The following is a 6,000-nucleotide window of genomic DNA, read 5'->3' on the forward strand; positions in this document are numbered from 1 at the left end:
TGTCAGCACACACTCACTGAGGACACCGCCGGCACCCATTCATTGAGAACACCCCTGCACTGCCGACACAGTCAGCAAACATGCACTAAAGACACTGCTGGCACCCCGCACTGCCGACACAGCCAGCAAACCTGCACTAAAGACACTGCTAGCACACCCGCACTGCCGACATCACTGGTACCCTTCACTGAGGACACTGCCACCACCGCCGCACTGCCATTCCATGTACTGAGGACACCGTCAGCATCCACGCTCGGCCGACACTGCTGTCACAGTAAGTGCACTATTGGTGTATTAAACCCACACTGTATAACACACTGTGGGGGAGATGTATCATCGGCGACATCGCCGATGCAGTACATCCCCCTTGACTTCGCGTACATACCGCAGTTAATTACCGCGGTATGTACCAAGAATATCGCAAAGAACAGCTCTCTCGATGAGAGCTTTCCTTTACGATGCTGCCGGGCAGAGGGACTTCGGTGTTTAACACCTAGAAGTCCTTCTGCGCATGCGCAGAAGGACGCGGGCCGCGGGATCCCTCCCAGCCCCGAGCATCGCGCTAAGAAGCCCATAGGCTTCTATTGGGTAACGCCACCTGAAGGTGGTGTTACCTAGCGACGCGAAGCACCAGAATGCAGCGAAGTCTGCTGCTTAATACATACGGGGAATGCGGTAAAACCCCCGAAAACTGCATTTTCGGTGGTTTTACAACATTTTCGCCGATGATACATCTCCCCCTGTAACTGTGTTGGAAATTAGAAGCTGAACTTCCACATGTTAGTGCCGCCTACTGTGTCACTTAGCTTAGTCAGCCAGCTAGCTGGATGCAATCTTTTGGCCTTAACTAGATGAAGCAAATAATATTGTGAGGTGATCAAAATTGAATGGAAATTACTGGAAATAAAAGTTATTGAGGTCAATTATACTGTAGGAACAAAAACAGGCCCATTTTATGTGATTTTAGCTGCTTTTATGATTTTTTAAGAAAAAATCCAGATCCAAAACCAAAACACGAAAACAAAACACGGAGGTGAGGTTTTGGCAAAACCAATCCAGATCCAAAACCAGGGGGGATCCAGATCCAAAACCAAAACATGAGGGTCGGTGCACATCTCTACTTCTAACTAGGGATGAGTGGGTTCGGTTCTCAGAGAACCGAACCCACCCGAATTTTGCAGATCAAAGTCGGATCCAAGCAGGCTCGGAGTTTCCTGCCTGACTTGGATCTCGAAACCGAGGCAAAACCATAGAGTCGGAAATCTAGCGGTTCGCGGGCTTACATCTCTATGATCAATGTAGTCTATAGGGACCGCACGGTGGACGCCATTTCACTCCGGCTGTGGAGACAGAACAGGGAGAGTAGGTAGTGTAGGGCTGGGAGAGTGGTGCTGTGCTGTCTGCTGTGTCCTGTTTCCTGGGCTGGTGCACATTTCTAATCCATTCTGGGCTGGTGCTGCTGAGTGCTGATCCATTCTGGGCTGGTGCTCTGCTGTCTGCTGTGTCCATCTGGGCTGGTACAGAATACATCTGGGCTGGTGCTGCGTCCATCTGGGCCCAAGTTCTGGACTCCCAAAAAAATATATATATTGTAAAAAAAATTAAAAATGAAAGTGTCTTTTAGTGTAATATTTTTCTGTGTGTGTGCATGTTAGACCTAACCGCACATGATCCAGCCAGCAACTCCAGTTGTGATCAATCGCTGCTCTGGGCCCAAGATCTTGAGCATAAAAAAAATTAAAATCAGTTGTCTTTTTTTTTTATCTTTTACTGTCTGTGTGTGTGCGTGTATCCAGCCAGCAACGCAAGTTGCAACCTAGTGCTGCCCCACTCCAGTCGTGATATATATATATATATATATATATATATATATATACATACATACACTATATAAAAATGGAAATTTGTCTTTCTGTCAATCTTTCTTTCTATACAAGTCCACAGTTTACAAGCCAAGATCGTGAATTTTACATACGAGCCTATTAAAACACGGCAGAGGCAACTAAAAATATTTGAAGTCAAAATTAATTACTGTTAATTTTTAAATAATGAAAAAAACTAATTTTTGCATAGCATTCGCCCTCTACAGGTCAGGTTCGGAATTAGAAAAGTATTTAGCCCACAGTTTACAAGTCAAGATCTCTCATGGTTCTACAGCTAAAACACCAAAGAAGAATAAAATCATTGACCTGTTTGGTTTATTGTTAGATGCAGATTTGGACACCATTCTTCTTGGGCCATCTGCAAGGTCAATAATAAAAATATTACAATTTTATTTTTGTTTCATTTCATAATTTGATTTTATAACATGCATTTCGCTACTTACTAAGGAATTATGAAATTTTATTCTGTAACCTATAATCTAAGTCTCTGAACATCATTTACTATGGCTCTCGCATGGAGTTTACAGTACCTTTTAAATGCTGTATGAATTTATTAGGGATGAGCAGGTTCGGTTCTCAGAGAACCAAACCCACCCGAATTTCGGGGATCCGAGCGATCGAAGCCAAACTCAGATCTCCCTGCCTGCCCCGGATCCCTCACCCAAGGCAAAACCTTGCGATGCCGCTGTCGGGTCACGAGGTTTTGTATTGAGCGGGCTTAACGCTGATTGGCTGAGAGAGCCACCTGTCATGGCTCTCAGCCAAACAGCATTAAGCCCATTTAAAATGCACACAGGAAGCAATAGAAGATAGCGCCCACCATCCCTCGCTGCCTTACACCGCCGGCACCCCCGGCTGCCGACACCACTGGCACCTCCACTGGCAGCATCTCCCGCTGCCGACACCACCGCTAGCGACACTGCCGGCACCCCTGCAATGCTGACCCACATACTCAGGACACCCTTAGCGACCCCCACATTGCCGACACTGCCAGCACTCCCACACTGAGGAAACCACCAGCACCCCTGCACTGCCAACACAGTCAGCAAACCTGCACTGAGGACACCGCTGGCACCCCCGCACTGCCGACATTGCCGTAACCCTGCATTGAGAACACCCCTGAACTGCCGATACAGTCAGCAAACCTGCACTGAGGAACCACTATTGATATTAAGCCAGGCTTATTATGAGTCTGACTATGGTAAAAATTGATATCTGCATCCATGAGGAGAGATCCATCTGATTTACAGTCAGGCCCATAAAGATGGCAACTATACTGGGATGCAAAAACGCAGCTCTGTAGCACAAATTCTTATTTATACTTGCTCATGCATCAGCTTAAACAACTAGATGGTGTCAACAGTGGTGACCAAAATTTTTTGTCTACCTCCTTGGTTGCTGGATCGCACTATGGAACGCACAGAGGCTACTTCCGGTTTATTCCTTTGTCAGCCCCTGAAGGGTAAAACCGATTGGATGAATCTTATACACCGTGGAGACCCTGAATGCCGGAAACAGCTGCACAAGGAACTGGAAGTAGTTGCTGTGCATTTCATAGTGCGATCCAGCAACCAGGAAGTACACAGTCAACCTGGTATCAGAGCAACAGAAGCTCTTGGCCTGGTTTACACTGTACATCCGAAAAAATTTTGAATGCTTCTATCTCCGAAGTTTGCTTTACAACGTTACAGGTCCTACTTCCTTCAAAGACCTTAGGACTGTGGATGGTGAAGTTTTCACACTTTTCGTGAGGCCTGCCTAAGGAGAGGTTTGTTGGAGGAGGATGTGTAAACAAACATCCTTAAAATCCCTGGCAATGCTGGGTACTGGGTATATCTATATATTGTGACACAGTCCGGTTAGAGGTCCCTCCTGGGGTAGATGGACTCCCTCTTTACACACACAGCAGCCGGGAAACAGTACACCAGTCTGGGTTTCTAGTATAAGCTGGTCGGCGCCAAATAAACAAAACATAAACATAATTCCTAGCCCGTCTGGGCTCTAACTAGACAAGTAGATTACCTCTCTACAAGACCTGGTAGGGCCTAATACCCTCACCAGCAACAAAAGCACAGCACAGCACTTACAGGTAGTATCACCAAGTGTCTCTGAGCAAGCTCGCCTGCCTGCTCTCACAAGTGTGAGACACTCAGTCACAAACAAACCCAGCTTATATTAGCCAGTTCCAGGTGGAAGCCCTGATGAGCCTGCTAACAGGCTAAAAAGGCCCAAAACCTGGAGTGGCCTGTGGATGGAGCCCTCCCTCTCCTCACATCCACACCCCCAGGTCCCATTTCGGCTTTTCACAGAAGCTGACCTTAATTCTGCTGGGGGTTTTAAAGGACATAAGACAGGAATCTGGGACAAATGTACCTGCCATTGACCACTTTACCCGTGCTTCTATCACAAATATATATATATATTTTATATATATATAACAATTATGGTGAGCAGCGCTCAATTCGATAAGTTTGTTTTCCCACACTTTTCAAAGTCTTGGTTGCTGTCCCAAAAATTACAGAAAAGTTACACTCCGCACAATATGAGTGGCAGCTTCAGACATCTCAGAGGACTAAAGCAGCCCATACACAGTGCAATATTTTGCACGATGTGGACGATTTCAATCAATAGTAACGGTCAATCATGCACATCGTGTGTTGTTTCTGTGTGTTTACGATGCCAAAGCACGTCCCCTCAGTCGTATAGCTGGATCGTAGATCTTACTGCAAAACTGTAAGATTACGATCTATTGTGTGCAATTGTGATACACTTGTATGCATCTTATCGTATGATCGTAACGATCAATTATACACCATATGACCACATCGTATGGAGAATTTCAAGGGAAGAATTTCAAGGGCAATCATACAACACAACTTACTAACGTATAATCGCACCATGTATGGCCGGCATAACGCTCCAAGTATAAAGATTGTTCAGCAACTGTGAGATTTCATCGCCATCTAGTGTTTAAGATCCAAATGACCACTTGTGCTTTATTCCAATTTCCTTTCAATTAAGGCTCCAGAGAGAGATTTTCACAGCCACAAGGGTAAAAAAATATATGATAAAGTGCATTAGTTGTGTACCATTTACATGAAATCTCTTTTTAAATATAATAAACCACCACCTCTATAGGTGCAATTCAATATTTGTTTTGCACGAGCATTTTTGCACCCCTCATACAAATTATATTAATGCAAAAAATAACAAAACCTAAAGTGCACAGTGTTTGTGCAAAAACTCCAAATAATCACCGCAACAAAAGTGCACAGTGCTTTGTGTAACCATATATGTCTCCAGACCATGTGACCAAAACCACAAATAATAAAGTGCAAGTGCTCGTCCCTGTCACTCATGTAGGTTTTTGTGGTAAGACATAAATGAGTAAGGATATAAATCAGTAGTATATATAAAAAACATTTAATAAACAAGAATCTAAAACATACATCTAAGAGCAGGAAGTTGAGTTTATCTGGCTGGACCAACAACACCAGGACCACCTCAACGCGTTTCATCAGCTGGCCGTATAGCAGGACTTCTTCAGATGATCATAAAGTGATCATAATAAGAGGATCTATGGCAGAGGACCGGCAGCAGAACGCCCGGTCCTCTCATTACGATCACTTTCACATGATATGGCACTTTGATTGTTTGATCTGATGGCAAATGGAATATATATGTTGGCTATAAAGAATGTTATTTTTTCCGGGTTGTCTTTTTTGGACTTTGGACTAATTGAATACATTTAATCCTGCACCCTATTTCTCAATTAACGTTAGAGTCTGCAGACTTGTGATACTATATATTATATATATATATATATATAAATATATATATATATATATATATATATACATATATACACATAAATATGCAGTACAGTGAAAAGAAAAACGTCTCTGGTGACCTTTAGACTATCCATTATATTAAAAAAACATAACTCGATTACAACAAGAAAATTCAAAAAAAATTTAATTTGGTTTTCTCCACCCTCCATGTGGAGAAAAAAAGCAGGCGAAATCGGCAATACTCTTTCACCTGTTTTTAATTGAATACCGAACAGGCAAAATCTCATCATTTCCTATGGGGAACGGCAAACCAGGCAAAAGTACAA

Source organism: Taudactylus pleione, unplaced genomic scaffold (assembly GCF_031769625.1).
Source record: "Taudactylus pleione unplaced genomic scaffold, aTauple2 ptg000094l, whole genome shotgun sequence".
In the NCBI taxonomy this organism is placed as follows: domain Eukaryota; kingdom Metazoa; phylum Chordata; class Amphibia; order Anura; family Myobatrachidae; genus Taudactylus; species Taudactylus pleione.